General features: G+C 42.8%; 1 protein-coding gene across 1 annotated transcript in view; it reads right to left on the reverse strand.

Moving 5' to 3' along the window:
* WDR72 (WD repeat domain 72) overlaps window positions 1–22,481 on the reverse strand; it is a 255,749-nt gene that overhangs the window by 113,662 nt on the left and 119,606 nt on the right. The window lies entirely within an intron of this gene.

A 22,481-nucleotide genomic window follows, 5' to 3' on the forward strand; every position in this document is an offset into this window, starting at 1 on the left:
CAGAGGAGGAAACCATGATGCATTGTGGGGATGTGTTGTATCTGTTCTGTGTCGCAGTCTCCCTTCTGGTCCTCTAGGGGGCGTGAACGATTGTTTGCTGTACTTGCATTGTGTGTGTTGTAAGATATTGATTGGTTGGATTTCAAAACCCTGTGGGCAGTACTATGTTTGTTTTTTTATGAATAAAAGAGGCTGTACCTGAAGTACAGTCAGACCACTGCTTGACCCTCAACACGGAGCCTTGTCTCGTTATTGGGGGGATTCCCTGTATGCTGTTAGAGACTGATTGCCAGGAGTGTAAGCTGATTGTATGCTTTTCCTGTTCGTTTGCTAGCAGCTATTCGAGAGGTTCCAGTTTGGAGTGCTATTTTGTATCCAGTTCGGGAGTTTGGTGTTCTGCAGTAGCTGTGCCTGTCTCTCAGAAAGGGGCATATCACCTAAACGGATTTTAACCCCTTGTCTGCTGAAACGGTCCGTTACATAGAGTTTAAAACTTTCTTCAAAATGAGTCAGTCATACTTAAACCTGAAGCATAAATGCTATCTTATGTAGCAGTCATCTTAATAATAAGTCAGTTTTGTAGTGTGTCATGTAAATTAAATTAATTAAAAACTAAAAATGATTGTGTGATGGTGCTATTAAATGTAGTGATCGAAGCATTTAGCTGACCATGAATAACCATCAGGAGAAAAGAAACAAATTCTTCCACTGAAAATCTAAGTAAAATCTCTACAGAAAGAAGGTTGGTCATCTTTAGCTGTCATGCTCTACGCAATCTGGTCAGCCCTCCTCGATTATAATCTGCAGATGTTTGCTCTACTTAAATGTACAGGTTGTATGTATTTGGGGGCATTTTCTTTGGTGATTATACATTAGAAAATAACGGGGTCATTTATCAAACTGGTGTAAAGTAGAACTGGCTTAGTTGCCCACAGCAACCAGATTCCTTCTTTCATTTTCCAAAAAAATAAAAGGTGGAATCTGACGGGTTGCTATGGGCAACTAAGCCAGGTCTACTTTACACCAGTTTGATAAATGACTGCATAAGTACATATGCTTAGAGTATTTTATATCAAACTTAAAAGTATACACTTTAAGTCTCTTTCACACAATGTATATGAATCAGGCAATGTTGTACTCTGCATATAACCTGACGATTTTATATGAATGCACATTAATTAACAAAAGCCAATGATGAAACGACTTTGTAGTTGGTCACAGAAAACACTCAAATCACTATGCCCTATAAAATCATTTATTTTAATGAAGCCTATTATTTGCTCTTGTCATTGATATGGATTGAATCTACAGGGTGGGCCATTTATATGGATACACCTTAATAAAATGGGAATGGTTGGTGATATTAACTTCCTGTTTGTGGCACATTAGTATATGTGAGGGGGGAAACTTTTCAAGATGGGTGGTGACCATGGCGGCCATTTTGAAGTCGGACATTTTGAATCCAACTTTTGTTTTTTTCAATAGGAAGAGGGTCATGTGACACATCAAACAAAAACAATGGTGTGCTTGGTTTTAACGTAACTTTATTCTTTCATGAGTTATTTACAAGTTTCTGACTACTTTTAAAATGTGTTCAATGTGCTGCCCATTGTGTTGGATTGTCAATGCAACTCTCTTCTCCCACTCTTCACACACTGATAGCAACACCGCAGGAGAAATGCTAGCACAGGCTTTCAGTATCTGTAGTTTCAGGTGCTGCACATGAGACTTGAGAATAGGTCACCAATAGAAATCGTTACACAACCCCTTTAACACTCCAGATACATTGTGCAGCATTTTTCAAGTAACATTTAAAGGGATTTACAAGCCGATTAAAATTTTCACAGGGGTATAAAATAATAGAATTAGTCATACTTACTGTCACGACCCTTGGTTAAGTCGTGACTCTGTGTCTACACGTGTGGTTGCTGTTGGCAACAGTGTTTGCATGTGAGGCATTTTCCCTGGGTATGGTGTTTTCCCTGTTTTGGGGTGCACGGGGTTAAACTTGTTGGAGTGTGGTGGGTGTGACCTCAGGCCTCCTTATATGTTGGTGTGGTGGAGCCTGAGGTCAGTTTTGAGTTTGCTTGTTGTCAGTCTGTGTTGGAGCTCGGCTCCCTGGCTGAATGTGTCATGCTGTGTGAGCCACCCTTAGTTGTTATTGTTATTATTTGTGTCTGTTTCCTATACCCTTCCTCTCTGGTTTTGTTGTACGTCTAGTGTGGTGTGCTATGTCTGGTATTTGTGGTGTTATTACCAGCATGGCTGCTTGACGTGTCACTTTTGGTGTGTGTATGTTGCACTGGAGGGGTTTAAGCAATAGGCAAGACTGTGTGCTTCCCAGCCTGGAACCTCCATGTTTCTTGTAGCCACAGGGAGGTCTGGGTTGTTGTTCGTGCCGTCCTTCCATCTCGGCTGCGGCAGGTAAGAGTTGATAGCATTTGTGGTGTTGTTGTGCTCTTTACCTGCCGTACTGTTTATAGTCTTGCACCCTGCCAGCTACTGGGCCTCTGGAGATGCCTGTCATCCATGTCCTGGATGAACAGGTGTTCTCTGCCCTGTCACCAGCTGTAGGGCAATGCAGGAATACTTAGACTTCTAGGCACGTGGGTATGAGTCCCCTTACCTTTGAAGAGGGCTCATACAGCTAGGAGACTAGGGCCTGTTGAGGGAAGTTTTAGGAGGTGACCAGCTCCCTTTTCCCTGTTTTGTAGCCCGGTAGCAAAGGACATTGCGCGATGGGGAGGATTTCCCCTCTCCCCGTCGTGACACTTACCTTGCCAATCTTCTGCAGCTCCTGTCCCGGGTCCCTACTGGCCTTCACTTTCTGGTCCCTCTTAACATGCAGGAAATGACTGTTCAGCCAGTCAGTGACTGCCATGTTTATCTGCCTCAGCCAGTGATTGGCTGAGTGGTCATTTAAGTAGAAGAACGTGTTGAAAAGGGGCAGAGGAGTACCAGTAAGGTGAGTATGTTTGTTTATATCTTTTACATCTGGACAACCCCTTAATTTTTTGGGGTTTAATGAGTCTGTCCATATGGCTAATAAAATGCATTGGGATGGACTTGAGGGACATTATTTAGGGGGATGTCTTACTACAGTTCATAGTACCATTATGTACACAATAGGAGTTTGTTGAAGTTTATTTAGCACTCGAGATTTGTATAGCATATATTAAAATTCTATTTTAATAAGACTTTACCCTTTTCTGTGAATTCAATAGAAATTTATACACCTGATCAATGCATTTTAAAGCTCGCTAAAAAAAGCAAAAACATTAATTAGGGACACAAAAAAAACACGAATTGCAATTATGTTATACTTCTAAATACTCTACTCAACATCACTCTGAAAAAGCAAAATCTTGCATGTGAAGGCAGGTGCAGATTCATCGATTCACGCACACTCCTCAACCATCTGAATCTTGCAAACAAGTAAACGTATGCCCTTATGCACATTATCAATTTCCAATCTATGCACTCTGCTTTAAACTTGCCAAAAAATTGCACTAACAGCAGAAGGCACATGCCTTGCCCTAGTCAAAATAGCCTTTATGGACATGTGGGGAAAAAAAACAATGCAGGAGCATAAGCACTGCCCTCCTGTGTTCAAAAAGATAAATGCCAGAAAGCAAACCATGAATAGAGACATTTATAATATTGTTCCAAAGCATTTACAGTCTTTGCTGTAGATAGCACTCATTCTCTCAGCAGGAGACCTATCTCTATGCAGACATAACGTGGTCAAATGTGACTGAGCCAGTAATTTCCATGCTTCTTCTAAAACATCGAATGGCATACAATATGTGTGGTATTTTTGGGAGGGAAATGGGGTTTTTTCTTCAAAATTTTACTTTTAGTAGTAGAGAGTGGAGAGATTTATATTGGAACTCTGAGACAACTTCTATTGCAGGATGAGGCTGCTACTCATATGTCTATATATTAACCCTCGCCTAGCATAAAGCCCAAAGTATTACTGTAGTACATAGCTGTAAATTTTACCTAAAATTAACGATAACCCACTGGCTCGAACTATAGATATTCTTGACCATTCTGTCAAAGGTGTCAGGAGAGTATAGCAAATAAGCCACCATCTTTCAAGCACTCAACTAAATAGTTGAAAATCATTTGAGGTCTGTGCTCTCAAATACTACAATCCCCCTGTGGTCCAATTAAGGATATTATTTCTTTTTTCCACGTACCATCATGCTGTGCAAACAGCACAATTTGCCAACTTAGACTCAAAAAGTCTAAATACTTAAGCACATTCATAGGAAAACTCCAGATATTTGCATACTTTAGTTAGCAAACCTTGAACGTGACCCAGGGTAAATTCACATGCGGCAGATTTGTTAAACTGTTCCATTTATCTGGATGGGCTTACAGAAATATATGCACAAGTAGCAGAAATAACACCAATTAGATGCTTTGAATAACTTTTCAGCCATACAAAATTTCAGTAGAAAATCTGACATGTGGGTTCCCCTTATAAAAGCTCAAATGTTAAGATTTACCTTATGTAGTTAAAAATATATATATCTACAATAACTAACTTTTCTACAATATTACTTGTTCATGTTTTCACCAGTATACAGAAAAGGGGCATTATAATACACAGAAAAAATATTTATTTTACACTATAACACATTTAGATACTATACAAGTAGGGATAGCCCTACCAATGAGATTAGTAGATTAAATCTGTATGTTATTAAAAAAAATTGACTTTCTTTATAAAAATAATAAGAGAATTGACAAAAACAATGGTGGATGTGGGAACGTGAAATTTAGGGGCTTTGTCCATGAAATAATCATATACATTTGCATATTTAAATAAAAAGAAACACTGAGATTATACATTTAAAGGGGTATGTCACCCAATGATACCTTCAGGGGTATGATCTCAGGGCTCAGTTGTGACCCTGTTGGGTCACAGCCAGCTGGAATCAAGAACCGTGCAACATTCAATACCGCACAGCCATAAAGAATTCAGACTGCCTATACAGTGCGGTCCACATAAGGTAAATATCATGCTGCTGCGGTCTAATTGGCAGCGTGGTTTTTGACCACAGCTGGTTATAAAGGATTACGACCGCACTGTACCCTTTGAGCAGCTAGTAGATGTTTTTGAAAATCCCCATTTGGGTCAAAAGTTCAAAGCATACATTCTGTGCAAATAATGATGCCTCTTGGCCTGACTGGCTTAGAGGCACTACATGGATGCCCTCATGGCACGTAAGTGCTAAATAGAATTGTAACTGCCATGGCCACATGGGCATCTAAGTCAATCAGTCTGAAAGATACCTTCAATTGCATACTGCATACAGTCATGGCTGTAAATGTTGGCACTCCTGAAATTTTTCAAGAAAATGAAGTATTTCTCACAGAAAAGTATTGCAGTAACACATGTTTTGCTATACACCTGTTTATTCCCTTTGTTTGTATTGGAACAAAACCCAAAAAGGGAGGAAAAAAAGCAAATTGGACGCAATGTCACACCAAACTCCAATAATGGGCTGGACAAAATTATTGGCACCCTTTCAAAATTGTGGATAAATAAATTGTTTCAAGCATGTGATGCTCTTTTTAACCCACCTGGGGCAAGTAACAAGTGTGGGCAATATAAAAATCACACATGAAAGCAGATAAAAAGGAGAGAAGTTCACTTAGTCTTTGCATTGTGTGTCTGTGTGAGCCACACTAAGCATGGACAACAGAAAGAGAAGAGAACTGTCTGAGGACTTGAGAACCAAAATTGTGGAAAAATATCAACAATCTCAAGGTTACAAGTCCATCTCCAGAGATCTAGATTTGCCTTTGTCCACAGTGCGCAACATTATCAAGAAGTTTGTAACCCATGGCACTGTAGCTAATCTCCCTGGATGGAAGAGAAAAATTGTATGAAAAGTGTCAACGCAGGATAGTCTGGATGGTGGATAAGCAGCCCCAAACAAGTTCCAAAGATATTCAAGCTGTCCTGCAGGCTCAGAGAGAATCAGTGTCATGTTAAATGAAACACTATAGCAGGAGACCCAGGAGGACCCCACTGCTGACACAGAGACACAGAGACATAAAAAAGCAAGACTACATTTTGCAAAAATGAACTTGAGTAAGCCAAAATCCTTCTGGGAAAACGTCTTGTGGACAGATGAGACCAAGATAGAGCTTTTTTGGTAAAGCACATCATTCTACTGTTTCCCGAAAACGCAATGAGGCCTACAAAGAAAAGAACACAGTAACTACAGTGATATATGATGTTTTGGGGTTATTTTGCTGCCTCTGGCACTGGGTGCCTTGAATGTTTGTGATATGTAGTAAAGCAGTCAGCACTTCAACCCCACAGGACGTCCACACGGGAAAGGAAAATCCTTAAATGTGGTAAAGAAATCCCAGCGGGCGTAAAATCTTCAATTGATGTATTCTTTATTTTATCATAGCAATAGTGCAACAATGTAACAATAGACACATTTGGGCCCGTCCCGCTGGACGAAAGGCTGGACGGGCCAAAACGCGTCCATTGTTAAATTGCTGCACTATTGCTATGATGAAATAAAGGATACATCAATTGAAGATTTTACGCCCGCTGGGATTTCTTTACTACATTTGAATGTGTGTGAGGCATCATGAAATCTGAGGATTACCAATAGATTTTGCACTGTAGACCCCAGTGTCAGAAAGCTGGGTTTGCGTCCGAGATATTGGGTCTTCTAGCAGGACAATGACCCCAAACATACATCAAAAATCACCTAGAAATGGATGGCAACAAAGCGCTGGAGAGTTCTGAAGTGGCCAGCAATGAGTCCAGATCTAAATCCCATTGAGCACCTGTGTAAAGATCTTAAAATTGCTGTTGGGAAAAGGCGCCCTTCCAGTAAGAGACCTGGAGCAGTTTGCTAAGGAGGAGTGGTCCACAATTCCCGGTGAGATGTGTCAGAAGCATATTGATGGTTTTAGGAATCAACTGATTTCAGTGTTTTTTTTCCAAAGGGTGTGCAACCAAATATTAAGTTAAGGGTGCCAATAATTTTGTCCACCCCATTTTTGGAGTTAGGTGTGACATTATGTCCAATTAGCTTTTTTTCCTCCCTTTTTTGGTTTTCTTCCAATACACACAAAGGGAATAAACATGTGTATAGCGAAACAAGTGTTACTGCAATACTTTTTTTTCTGTGAGAAATACTTAATTTGGGAGTTCAGAGATATATTCAGATATATGTAGCAATTTAAAGGCTTTCTTTATTAGTAAGAACATGTCCAGACTAGACTTGTAGTACAGTGGTGGCCACCAATCATGTGTTGATGAATTGATGAAGAAAATGTTATACATTTCAGTCTATTTTGACTAAATTAACTTATAATGATTAATTCATTAGCAGCTAAATGTAACGTAGATAAAATTGGTGATGTGATTATGTCTGGGAATTCTATGAGTCATGAAAATGTTTATACAGAATGGAGTTTTGGTCCATGGTGGAGTTCAAGCCGAAGAGATATTTTATGAGACTACTGCTAATGACAATGTATCTTTGGGTAAGAACAGTCCTGTGGCTTCCTATAGTTTTTATTCCAGAGGAGTTAAATAGCTCTTCTGCTCATGTCCCAGCTGGCGTGAGAAGGAAGGAGGACAGAATATTGATTTTGGCCTTTAAAAAAAAAAACTGTACTGGGCATCAAACAGCCTGAAGGCCACATTACATGTGGCTCTCAAAAGGCCCCTGTGGCCAGAACTAATTTCCCCCTACAGATGATTTAGTTTGGTTTATTATGGCATGTAAACCTTACTCATACCGTAAACCTTACACATAAATCCAGTAAAGTAACACAATAATTTTATCATCTCCCAAACATCTTGCAATTATTTATTGCTATGTCACAAATTAATGTTAATGTTTCTTATTCTAACTGAGGTTTCTGTTATAAGAACCCCTTTGCTGGATTCAAGCTCCCCCTTCTACTGATCACCCCTGCAGAGGAGTATTTGTTCTCAGACAAGACTGATCAATTGCTTTGATCTTGCAACATGAAGGTATATTCATATATTACAGTTAGACACTGAAGAAGATCAATGGTACAATATACTACCAATAATATTTCAAACTTTATGGGGCAAAAATAAATAAAAATGGACCAAAATATTTAAAATCAATACATGCCATAGGAAGACAGATGATGATGATGATATAGATAGACAGAGATCACTAAGTAGGTATATTTTCATGATTTCCTGAAATTTCCAACTAGAGTAAAAAAGACAGGCTCTTGAAAAGAAAAGCCGTCCTGTTAACCTTGCAGAAAGGATCTTTGTGTTCTTGAAAGTTCAGCTATACATTATTTATTAGAATTCACCCATGCTCTTTACTCCTGCTAGGTATAGTACAGAACATCTCTCTTCAATATAATGTTTTTTTTTTCTCCCCAAAAATCTAATACAAATAAATATTCTGAATACTTGGGTTTTACGTTAGATGCGTTTAACTTCCTCTCCCAGTCAGCTATGTGCAAGATCATCCATTTGCTAAAAGATAATCTATGTTGCACTGAACATGTCAAATCCACAAGAACTGGTTCCATCTATTTTAATAAACAATTTCCTATAATTATTTCTATGCATTTTTGTAGGTGAAGCAGAAGTAATGGATCTCCTGCTTGTTCTGGACCTTACATCTAATGATTAGCATTTATAATTTAAAGGGAATAGAAATCTGCCACCATCGTTATGGTTTCTCAGGTTTTCGTTGCACCGTGATCTGTTCCCCAATAAGACATTCCTCTTAATGCCTTGTAGACCATCAATCCTACTTCACAAGTCTTTTACCTCCAGGACACCTTTGCTGTGGCCCAGAGGTATTTCAGACATCATTGAGCAGATTAAAGCCACTGATTCACACAAGTTTAGTTGCGTATTTCTGTTGCTAGAGATAAGAGAAAAAAATGTTTTTTTGGATTTATTCAGGGGCCAAATTTTCTAGAATTGAGCTGTATTTGTGGCTTTGAAGACATGGAAGTAAAAAATATCTACATTTCAGCATTCCAGTTTATGTCATATTTTGTATTTTGGACGCCAAAATATCTAAAGGCAAATTATATATATAAATCAACATTCCTAAAGCACAGTAATAATGTTATTTTTTTGGGTACAGTTGGTACAATGAACCATTTAGCAATTACCGTACATCTTCTTTAGCCCACAATATTCATTACTTGGGAGACAAAAACACATAATTCAATTTGTATTGTATCACTGGGGAATGTAGGTATCAAAACTAATATCCAAAAATGTCACACAGATATTTTGAAGTAGTTTATGAAAGTTATGAATAAATATATATATATATATAAAATATATATTAGGAATTCATGGTCATGGTCAATTACAGTAATTACATTCATGGTCATGAATAAGACAGATTGTTGAAACGCGTAGCCTGTAAAGCTTTCTGATCAGCTCATGGAATTTTAAAGGATCATAATAAAGAGATTGGATTTTATCCGTAGTGCATGTGCTGGATTTTTCTGTTTTTTCCAAGAAAGTGTTTCCCTGATCCGGGGGGTCCCTTGCATGCCTATAGAGTGGAGAAGGTGAGCTGGAAATATTTTGCTATAGAATAATTACATAGAGCATGTCAGAAGATATGTGCCCTCCACAATGCCATAAGTAGCAGACAGTATTGCTCATCCAGTCATCAAGTGTTGTTATTAGGCAATAGAGGTGCCAGTGCCTACTTCGGGTCAAAAATAACATTGATGAATCCATGTCATATGCAAATCAGGTCCCTCAAGTCAAAGGGGTGGAAAGGCAGTGGAAAAAGTCAAGGTCTTCACAGCCAATTTCAAGCCAAGCAAAATGAACAGTAATGGTTCATGTGCCAAAATGTTGTCCAGGCCATCAATCAAACCAGAGATTTCAATCACATCACTGCAGCAAGGATGTAATAAATAAGAGACAATTGGGGATACTGAATACATGGCGCCCACACAGCAAGTTGTTGAATATAATACCACTTTACACTATTTGGTGCATCCTGTTCTCTTCTACCAAAGGCCCAACAACCCTATTAAACTTGTTGTCCAGGATTTGACTAATGATTGCCTAACTTCAGAATAGGTCACATAGGCCGACAGGGGTCAGATACCTTGCCGATCAGCTGTTCTGGGGAAGCTCTAATGCCCAAAGTCACCACCAGAGCTATACAACACCATCCACTGTGTACTAGATGGAGCTAGCTACTGCAGGGCTGCTTCCACTGAAGTGAATGGGAGCAATGCTGCCATAACCAGCTCCATCCACTACACAATGGATGGAACGGTATAGTTGGTGACTATCTCCAGAGGCTAGGCCATCAAAAGTAAAATCCTGAACAAATCTTTATCTAGTATCTGCCTATAGTTATAGACATTTTGCCATGAATACATTATAAAAATGACATTACATAATTCCCTACCATGTACAGTATTTTTTTATTTTTTGCTTTGACATTTAAACTCCAGGAATTTCCTCAGATACGTCAATGATTTTTTCAATAATTGACTGCACAAATGACACTGCAAGGAATAGGATTCCTAACGTAAGACAACAAAGACATCAAGCGTTATTGAGCTCTATACACGTTCTGTAGGCATACATGACACATGCATGAGCAATATAATTAGAAGAACACGCTCCATGGAAATACTGCTCCATTAGTGAAAGCCTTGTAGTTTTGTTTGACAAACGAAGGTTTCTTTTTGTCAAATAATAAAATGTGTTTCATTGACAGGGTTGCTTATTATTTTAAGCCTTCTGTCAGAGTTCAAGAAGCCGGTGACTGACAGCTGAATCATGCAGTATCTATCATGGAACTTTGAGCAATTGAAGATGTATCATTTCTCATCACTTACAGATGAAGTTCATTGCCTCGCTCACACGAACGGCATAAAGATCAACCTTGTGCCCCTTTCCAGCAAACCTATTTCACACTAACTGCATTTGAGTGCAGGAATACATGATTGGTCAGTGGCTCTTTGTTGTGTTAACTGTCACCAACATATTCCAGGAAATACATGGCAAGGGTTCATTAAATACAATGTAAACTGTTCACTATATGTTATGCTTGGAGCATATTGCATTAGATTGGCTAAGTCCATCATTACATTACCTAGGGAACGTTGAAAAGAACAAAAAGGTAATGTAAACTTGCATTGCATTGCTGTTGAGTTAGAACAATAAAATATAAAACAGATTTTAAAGGCTATGGCTACGATTCAATAAGAATAGAATCATGATGTGCAGGGCCGGACTGGCCATAGGGCAGACCGGGCATTTGCCCGGTGGGCCGGGCCGCCTCAGGGGGGCCGCTTCAGGGCTCGAGTGGGTGTGCCGCGTGACTGCCGGCCGGGTATGGCCTAATCACACCCCTGTCACTGTGACTGCTCCGCCTCCTGCCAGCCCACAGACACATAGAGATACTGACTGTGACTGCTCCGCCTCCTGTGCTCCGCCTCCTGTGCTCCGCCTCCATGCTCTGCCTCCCATCTTCCGGCGTTCGGCAGCGTAACGTCGCTCACTCCGACGTCACGCGCCTGCTCTGCCTTCATTAATAAAGTGGGAGGAGCATGCGCGTGCGGCGTTACGTAGTGAGTGACGTCACGTCACGTTACGCTGCCGCCGGCCGCCTAGTTTGAACTTGAAGAGCGGGACTGGAGCCACCCACCAGCTGCCACCTGCCCACTGACTGTCCAAGGGCCTTGGACCAAGGTAGTAAGTTAGTGATGATAGTGATTGATAGATTATTAGATAGTAACTTATGTAAGTGAGCTATTGAGCTTGTAAATAAACTTGTGCAAAGTATATGAGTAGTTACTAACTACTCATATACTTTGCACAAGTTTATTTACAAGCTCAATAGCTCACTTACATAAGGAACGGCGGGGTCTGTCTTACAATAGGGAGGGACACTGTTATGGGGGGGGGGGGGATATCTGTGGATCATGTGGATGATGACACATATATATAGCACAAGATGCTTGCGCTGCCATATATGTGTGTCATCCACAGATCCCCCCGGCCACCCATAACAGTGTCATCCACAGATGCCGCCATAACAGTGCCATGCAATCCACAGATATCCCCTTAACAGTCTATTAAGGGGATATCTGTGGATGACACTGTTATGGGGTGGGGTCTGTGGATGACGCACTGTTAATAACAGTGCATCATCCACAGATGCCCCCATAACTGTGTGTCATCCACTGATGCCCGTAACACTTGAGTGTCCTCCACAGATGCCCATAACAGTGCGTCAGCCACTGATGCCCCCATAATAGTGTCATCCACAGATTCCCCATTAATAGTGTAATTCACAGATCCCCCATAACAGTACGTCATCCACAGATGCCCCCATAACCGTGTGTCATCCACAGGTCCCCCATAACAGTGTGTCATCCACAGGTCCCCCATAACAGTGTGTCATCCACAGATCCCCCATAACAGTGTGTCATCCACAGATCCCCCATAACAGTGTGTCATACTGTCATCCACAGATCCCCCATAACAGTGTGTCATCCGCAGGTCCCCATAACAGTGTGTCATCCACAGGTCCCCCATAACAGTGTGTCATACTGTCATCCACAGATCCCCCATAACAGTGCGCCTGCGCACTGAGGAGAGACAGAAAGGAGGGCACATAATCAGTGGAAGCAAGCAGAGGACGGTACAGCAGACGACTGAATAGCTTCTTTTGTAAGTAAATTGTTTTATTATAAATGTAGTTTAATGTTTTTGTCTTGTATTATATTCTGGCTTTTGCTTGGTTATGTATGATGCTTTTTGATAATAAGTAAATGTAGTGGTGCTGTAATGTGGTCCCCAGGCCTCTCTGATGTCCTGCAGGCTGGGCTGGCGCTGTGGCAGCATACAGTCGGTCAGGCAGCAGAAAGGCTCTGGGGCTGTCATTGTGCTCTGGAACTTTTCCCTTCACAGCCACTGCTATCTCTCTCTCGTACAGTGCAGACTCTGCAAGAGGCTTTCCGTTTGCTCTCCGTCCTCTTAAAAGTCTATGGGAATCAAAACGGATCCATCTGGTTCCTGTTATGCAAGACGGAAAACAAAGTCCGTCTTGCATAAGGGGACCCAGACGGCTCCGTTATGCTTTCTCATAAACTTCTATTAGGACAGAGCAAAACGGAATGTCTCTTAGGGTCCATTCACACGTCCGTTGTTTCTTTCCTGATCTGTTACGTTTTTTGCGGAACAGATCTGGACCAGTTGCGTACCCATTCATTTTCAATGGGTCCTGAAAAAATCGGACAGCTCAATGTCTGATTTTTTTTCAGGACCCATTGAAAATGAATGGGTACAGAACTGGACCAGATCTGTTCCGCAAAAAACGGAACAGATCAGGAAAGAAACAACGGACGTGTGAATGGACCCTTAAAGGTTTCCGTTTTGCATTCCATCTGGCCATTCCGTTATATTCCGTTTGAAACTGAACCTATAACGGAATGGCATAACGCAGATGTAAACCCACCCTGTACGGAATAGGTGGTATTTGCCAGAGTTGCTGGAGAACTGTGAGTGCAATTTCGGGGGCACTGACCTGTACAGGGTGTGGAGGATGGGGAGGTTGAGATCCACTGAGGATATTATAAGACTTTTCTGTAGCTTCCTATATTGTTGCAAAGCTTGTGTGTTGGCTGAAGCCTTCCTATCTTACTGGTGGCTGGCCCTGCCCCTCAATTGTGCTTCCGGGTTTGGCTCCGCCCCTAGACTGCAAGGGGGTGGGGCCTGTTGGGGGTCATGTGATTGGGCTGCTCAGTCAAAAATGCCCGGGCCTATTTTTTGTCCCAGTCCGGCCCTGATGATGTGAATACAGCAACTGTGCAGACTTATCTGTCTTCATGGTTATATATTGTAACCAGGGGTGCACCACCAATGAGGCCAGGTGAGGCGATCGCCTCAGGCATCACCAGGTAGGGGCAAGAGGGGGACAAGGGAAGGGCCATGGGAAATGAGCGCTTTCATTGTGGCAAACGGGTTAGGTTAAGAAATTGGCATGGGGGGATGCCGTTTCAGTTTTTGCCTCAGGCAGCAGAAAGGCTAGGTGCACCCCTGATTGTAACCTCTTAAGCAGAGATAAGAAAATGTATTAAAATTTGTTTTAATAAACTTTCTCTCTCCAATTCTTAGGAATTGGATATCAAGAAATTCTGATTTTAATCATGCTTAACTATTTGTCTCCATCACTGGAGAATTATCACATTTGATAGAAGGGAGAAGATAACAAGGTTGTCTCATGAACAATATTCTACAGTTTTCAAACCAGCACCTGGATCTGAATACTTTTGTAATTGCATGTAATAAAACATTTAGCATATCCAATAAAATGTATCTGTATAGTGCCACCTGCAGTTTTTTTTTATTATTATTTCTTTGTCCAGGTAAACTGAGATGGCCGCACATGCTCAGTTTCATCCTTCAACTGCCTCTTGAGCTGTGATAGGGAAAGCATGGACACGCCCTCTGAGCTGTAGCAGAAAAGACACTCCCCTTGAGCTGCCAGCTTGATATAAATCTAGCAGAGTAATGAATGTGGAGATCTTTGGATCCATGTGAGGTACAGGGCTGGTTCTAGGTTTTAATTTTAATTTTTTTACATTAGTCATGGGATAACCCCTATAACTGCAAGACCTCTGAGGCACTTCCTGCACGACAAGCCTGGTGGAGAATAAGCTGTTGCTTGTTGTTACCAAGACCATATATGGTACATGGGCCACAACACCTCCATAAGTTCAGTAAGGCAGATCAAAATAATTGTTCAGACAACATGATGTGTTTCCTTGGAGTCCTGGCTCTTTAAATGGGTTGTCTCACTTTAGCAAATGGCAATAATCATGTAAAGAACGTTAATAAAAGGCACTAATGTATTGTGATTGTCCATATTGCCTATTTGCTGGTTTAATTCATTTTTCGATCAAATTATACATCAGTGGTGGTCATGCTAGCTCATTATAGGAAAAAGTTCCAGCCTCTCTGGTGGCCTGGACTATAGGAGTGTGCATAGACATACATGTGCAGCTGCTCTCTTATCTGCGCTGCAGCGGTGGCCATAACCCATGTATATGAGAAGTGTATAATGAGATGAAAAACTGAATCCAGACAGCAAAAGCGACAAAATGGACAATCACAATACATTAGTAAGTGCCTTGTATTAACTTTCTCTACATAATAAATGCCATTTGCTGAAGTGAAAAAGTCCCATTAACTAAGCGAGCTTTGCGAAGTGCTTATGGAAGATGGCTTGTAAAAAGAATAGAACACTAGAGCTAAAGTACAGTACATTTGGCCACATCTAGTGGTTCAAATAACTAGAGATGAGCGAATTTTTCAAAAATTCAATTCGCTGGTTCGGCAATTTTTTTTAAAAAAATTGGTTCGATCTGAATATGGTCATAGCGAATTTAATTAAAAAACAACTATTTCCTGGCTACAGAAAGCCTTTATAGTGGTGTAGAACACTGTACCTTGCAGTAGCACGCATAGGGAGTCTGCTGTTGTAGTGAAATGATAATGTGAGTCCATATGACATGCAGATGACAGGCGTCACTCTTAGAATCACTGCACACTTCGCTTATTTGGGCAGTCGCAGTTCCAAAACTGGACAAATAACTCAAGTAGGTACTCAGCCCTACAGGTCGATGTTAGCTCCAAGAAGAAGCACACTCCTTTTACACCGTCATCAACTGATTCCACAAAGAGGTCTACAGAACCTGTTCTATGAAAAATGCTTATACAAGTAGAGCCCCCCAGCAGAGTGCTGAGGGTGTCAGCAGTAAGTTTCTGTTGACGTCACTGATTATTTTCCCATTCCTCTGATCCGTCAGAATAATAACCCACAAAAAACGAATCCTGTCTGTGGAGCAACTGCCTTCACTCGGTCAGCATTTGGTCAGTAATCCATCAGTATTGCTAATGCCAACAAAAAACAGGAGTGGATCCAAAACAGATGACGCGTGAACGGAAAATTTGCATGTCTTCTGTGTTTTCTACCCACTCCTGCTTTTGGCTACCAAATCATAAGCCAATTCTGATGGGACCATGCAGGCCTTACAGCTGCTACACAGACAGGATCCGCTGTGCGTCTAATTTTTCCCTCTGACAGATCAGAAGAAGGGTCAAATAAATGATGATGTCAGCCAAGCCAAAAAGGCTAAAAAGCGGCCCAGTCATGAAGTGGGGAGGGTGGGAACAGCATGAGAAGTCCACAGAGTGGTCCTATGACATAGTGGTGAGGTGGAAGCAGCATGAGGAGACCACAAAGTGACCCAATGACAGAGTCTGGAGGTGGCAGCAGCATGAGGAGGCCACAGAGTGGAAAGGTGACATAGTGTGGAGGTGGTGGCAGCATCAGGAGGCCTCAGAGTAGCAAGGTGACATATTGTGGAGGAAGCTGCAGCAGCATAAGGAATCCACAGAGTGGCAAGGTGATATAGTGTTGAGATAGCAGCAGCATCAGGAGACCACAGAGTGACCCAGTGACAGAGTGTGGAGGTGGGTGGCAATAACAGTACCCGATGACGATGGTGGGTGTAAGAAGAAGCACTTGGAATTAGATGTGTGGCATCAGGCGGGTGGAAGCATCAGAATAGTAGCTGAGGCAGGTAGCCAGAAGAAACCGGTCTCTTTTGTCAAAGTGTTAATGTGGCACCATGGATGATCTAGTCTGATGTATCAGGCATTGGTGGGTGGAAATCCCGGCTGATTCACGCCTAATTCATCTTGACAAAGATCAGTCTCTCCACATTTAGGGTGGACAGGTGAGTTCTCCTTGGGGTAACTATGGCCCCCACCGCACTAAACACCTGCTCTGATGCCACACTACTGGCTGGGCAGGACAGCGTTTTAAGGGCAAACTCGGCTAGTTGCAGCCACAAATCCAGTTTGGCTGTCCAGTAGTCCAGCGAATCTTCAATGACGGCTGGCAGGGTGCACACCAAGCATGCCACCACCTGCTGGTTCAGGTTCTGCTCTATGTCTAGCTGCTGGTGAGTAGTTTCTTCACTAGGCGGGTGAACAAAGCTGCTCATCAGCGACTCTAGACTCAGGCTGCTGCTAATGGAGCTGGTACTGCTCCTGCCAACCCACTCCTCCCCAGCAGCCATGGCACTGGAACGTGAGTGCAGAGGGCCACCCCCCAGTCAGACCTGTGAGAGGATGGACAATGGCACAGATAGGCAGCAGCCAACTTACTACATATGATGTCTCTCTTCAGTTTGTCCTCCCTCTCAGCAGTTGTAAAAAAGGCCCCCTTTTTGACTGACAGTGAAGGTCCAACAAGGTGGAGAGCCAGAAGTCATCCCTCTGCTGAATGTTGACAATTCAGCTGTCACTACGCAAGCAAGTGAGCATGCAGTGAGCCATTTGCGCAAGTGACTTGGAGGGACTCCCTACCTCAATCTCCACTGCATACTGCCATGGTGTGTCTGGGTCCTCTTCCTTGTCTTCCTCATCACCCTGTAGCTCCTCCGACTGCTCCTGCTCCTCCTTTCCTGTCACCTGTGTAGAAACACCACCCATTTTGCTACATATTGCTTGTGCTCCAATGTCCTCCTCCTCCAGTTCAGCCCCCAAAGTGCTTATGTGGCCGTGAGATGTAGGCGCCATGTCTCCAGTCCCCTAACCAGCCAGATTTACCATCATCTGTTCCAGGACATGAAGCAGTGGAATGACGATGTTCATCCCATAATCCTGGCAACTGACAAATGACGTGGCCTCCTCAAAGGGCCTGAGCAATCAGCAGGTGTCACGCATGAGCTGCCACTGGCTGACATCAAAGTTACACAGGGGATTACTCTTGTCCGCTTGGATCATCAAGACATCGTTTATGGTTTTTCTCTGATCGAATAGTCAGTCCAACACATGGAGGGTGGAATTTGAACGGGTGGAAACGTCGCATATCAGCCTATGTTGGGGGATGCTGTTCTGCCGCTGCAACTCAAGGAGGGTGTGCTTTGCTGTGTACGAGTGGCTGAAGAGCATGCAAAGTTTCCTGGCCATTTTTAGGATGTCTTGCAGATGGGTAAAAACTATCACTGTAGTAATTATAGGGTTTGAAAAGTAACAATTCAAAATATCACAGAGAAAATGACTTTTCATATAAAATGTAGCTTTTACTATCAATTGATAAAATAATACTCCATATATATGTAAATAATAATAAAAAACAATGTCAGATATTTTGACAAAGCCTTACTTAGGAGGTATCAAGGATAGTGCAATCCGATAAAGAAAATTATGGCAACTTACAGTTTGTAGACTGTGGACCTGGCCAGAGGATAAACGAGAGGTGAAGTCAGGACAGGGGGAGGGGGGAAAAATCCCTAATGCGTCCCTCAATGTACCCCTGCCTACAAGCGGAGCACCCGCCCTGAAAGGGGCGACCCCACCTCTCGGCCCTCACTGTCGCCTACTTCAACCCTGCCAATTGAAGTTCAGGTACTTGTACCTTCTTAGCTGCTTGTCTTGCAGATGGGTGGAAGACTTCAGGAACTGACAACCAGAATGAACACATGTGCCATGCAGGGTGCATGACTCAGCCCTCCTTGACGCAGCACCGTCGCCATGTTCTTCCCATTGTCAGTCACCATGGTTCAGTTTTTGAGTTGACGACGGGAAAACCAGGAATCAATTTCTTCATGAAGGACACAGAGCAGTTCCTCCCCTTCGTGACTCAGTTCGCCCAGGCAAACGAGGTGCAGAACAGCATGACACTGCTGTGCCCTGCACATGTGGTATGCTGGAGGGGCATTATGAATTGTCCGTGCAGTTGAGGCTGAGGACACAGTGGGGGATGAGGAGGCAGAGGCGGACATTGTTGCAGGACCAACAGCATGAGAACGTGGAAGCAGAAGTGGCGTCACCTGGCCAAGTTCCTGGTGTGGCTGTGTAGGAACCATATTCACCTAGTGGGCCGTAAAGAACATGTATTGTCCCTGACCATAGTTACAGCTCCACATGTTGGCGCTGCCATGCACTTTGGCAGACACCAACAGGCTCAAGGACTGGCCCACCTTCTGTTCTATGGAGGTAATAGAGTTAACACTCATGATTTATGAGACATGTTATGTAAACTAAATGCGTTGAGCAAACACCATCAATTCATCAATTGGTTTCAATGGCTTTTGTCTCAAGATAACGTGATGAATTAAGAAATTTGAGTTAAGAGCTTGAGTGCTAACCCTGCTACATCTGTACATGTTTGTGCAGGGCTGGTACTGCCTTTTTGGCAAAGAAATGATGGCTTGGGACTCTCCACCTCGACTCGGCACAAGCCATCAATTCATTGAAAGGTGCAGAGTCCACCACTTGGAAAGGGAGTTATTGCAGCACCAGCAACTTGGACAGGAGCACGTTCAGCGTCTGTGCCGTTGGAAGAGTATAAACAAACTGTTGTCTCTTGGCAATCGCTTTGGTGAACGATTGCTGACGGAATGACTGACGAGGAGTAAGAGGGCGAGAAGCAGAAGCATCAGGACCAGCAGATGATGGGAAGGACAGACAGCTCCCTTCGGCTGAGGTGGTTGAGCCTTGACTGCCTGAAATCGGCTGCTTGCCACTGGGTGATGCAGCGGTTGCTGCGGCAGGGTGGACCACCACATTGGAGCCACGGTTATCCCAGGCCACTTAATGGTAATGCTCTAGATGTTGACGCAGTGCCAGGGTGCCAACATTGGCACCCTGGCCACGCTTCACGTTCTTCCCACAATTCTAACTTTGGCCATGTTCACCTCCTCCGGTGGCTTAACAATAAACTACCATACTGCCGAGTAGGTGATTTTACCCCCAACACTATACACTAACTGACTGCCACTGCTGCTGCCTCCATGAACCTGTGCACCACTACTTCCTGGGCAGGTAGGCTCCTGCGAAGTAGGTGGTCTACCCCGGGCACGTTCGACTACCGACCTCCCTCTGCTGCCACCCTACTGACTCCCGGCCATGCTAGCATCTTGCTGGCTCCGCTGCTGCCTCACGGGCAAGCTGCCACCCTCTTCTCCCGATGATGATTAAGCCCCTTTGTCACCCGGTTCCAAGGGCGATCAGCTACATCATTATCATCGAGTACTGTCTACATGTCACTGATGTCCTCCTCAACCATCTCTTGGTCAGGAGCCTGACTATTCACAACACCAGCTTCCACGCCACTCTCCTCATCACTACTTGCCCGCCTACCGGAGGAAGGGTGGATGTCTCTTCCAGATGTTAGCTGGGCAGTTGTGCTGACTGTCCTCTAGTAGCTCGTCCTCGCTGAAAAGTGGAGCAGAGCCTATGGCATATAATACTTCTCACGGTGAGTAAAGTGAAAATGACAGAGGAAGGTTCAGGACAAGTGGGGTAACAGGGCATGCTCCCGGGCCATGCCAACTAAGCGTTGTGTCAGAGGAACCCACTGACTCTTGGCTGGGGGTGTCTGATGTCACTTTGGATGAAGTGGATGACCGAGTCAACCATTCAAGAACCACTGGGTTGCTGGTCAAGACCGCTAGATGACCCTGGGAGCCTCTTACTGCGACCCCTGCTGCCACGGCCCATACTCTTCTGCGACCTGTGCCTATGCCAGAAACATTTAGGCCTCTGCCACTCCCTTGTGCAGGGCCTGGCACTTCTCTGTCTGACATACTGTTAGATCAAATAAATAAATAAAAGGAAATTAAAACACCCCAAAAAAGCTCAGTAATTTTCTCACTTCAGCACTAGTGTTCAGCACGAATATTTGAAAAGCAAATTATTATCTCGAATATCGCCACTTCGAGAATTCAAAAACCGGCAAGGTAATGATTAAGGAATATGTGAATATTATGCATCAATACATATACAGACGTGGACAAAATTGTTGGTACCCTTTGGTCAATGAAAGAAAAAGTCACAATGGTCACAGAAATAACTTTAATCTGACAAAAGTAATAATAAATTAAAATTCTATAAATGTTAACCAATGAAAGTCAGACATTGTTTTTCAACCATGCTTCAACAGAATTATGTAAAAAAATAAACTCATGAAACAGGCATGGACAAAAATGATGGTACCCCTAGAAAACACAGAACATAATGTGACCAAAGGGACATGTTAATTCAAGGTGTGTCCACTAATTAGCATCACAGGTGTCTACAACCTTGTAATCAGCCATTGGGCCTATATATATGGCTCCAGGTAATCACTGTGTTGTTTGGTGATATGGTGTGTACCACACTCGACATGGACCAGAGGAAGCAAAGGAAAGAGCTGTCTCAAGAGATCAGAAAGAAAATTATAGACAAGCATGTTAAAGGTAAAGGCTATAAGACCATCTCCAAGCAACTAGATGTTCCTGTGAGTACAGTTGCACATATTATTCATAAGTTTAAGATCCATGGGACTGTAGCCAACCTCCCTGGACGTGGCCGCAGGAGGAAAATTGATGACAAATCTAAGAGACGGATAATCCGAATGGTAACAAAAGAGCCTAGAAAGACTTCTAAAGAGATTCAAGGTGAACTTCATGCTCAAGGAACATCAGTGTCAGATCGCACCATCCGTCGTTGTTTGAGCCAAAGTGGACTACATGGGAGACGACCAAGGAGGACACCATTGTTGAAAACGAATCATAAAAAAGCAAGACTGGAATATGCCAAACTACATGTTGACAAGCCACAAAGCTTCTGGGAGAATGTCCTGTGGACAGATGAGACAAAAATCGAAGTTTTTGCCAAGGCACATCAGCTGTATGTTCACAGACGAAAAAATGAAGCATATCAAGAAAAGAACACTGTCCCTACTGTGAAACATGGAGGAGGCTCTGTTATGTTCTGGGGCTGCTTTGCTGCGTCTGGCACAGGGTGTCTTGAATCTGTGCAGGGTACAATGAAATCTCAAGACTATCAAGGAATTCTAGAGAGAAATGTACTAGCCAGTGTCAGAAAGCTTGGTCTCAGTCGCAGGTCATGGGTCTTGCAACAGGACAATGACCCAAAACACACCGCTAAAAACACCCAAGAATGGCTAAGAGGAAAAAATTGGACTATTCTAAAGTGGCCTTCTATGAGCCCTGACCTCAATCCTATTGAGCATCTTTGGAAGGAGCTGAAACATGCAGTCTGGAAAAGGCACCCTTCAAACCGGACACAACTGGAGCAGTTTGCTCATGAGGAGTGGGCCAAAATACCTGCTGAGAGGTGCAGATGTCTCATTGACAGTTACAGGAAGCGTTTGATTGCAGTGATTGCCTCAAAAGGTTGCGCAACAAAATATTAAGTTAGGGGTACCATCATTTTTGTCCATGCCTGTTTCATGAGTTTATTTTTTTACATAATTCTGTTGAAGCATGGTTGAAAAACAATGTCTGACTTTCATTGGTTAACATTTATAGAATTTTAATTTATTATTACTTTTGTCAGATTAAAGTTATTTCTGTGACCATTGTGACTTTTTCTTTCATTGACCAAAGGGTACCAACAATTTTGTCCACGT

This window comes from Bufo gargarizans, chromosome 2 (assembly GCF_014858855.1).
Source record: "Bufo gargarizans isolate SCDJY-AF-19 chromosome 2, ASM1485885v1, whole genome shotgun sequence".
Lineage (NCBI taxonomy): Eukaryota > Metazoa > Chordata > Amphibia > Anura > Bufonidae > Bufo > Bufo gargarizans.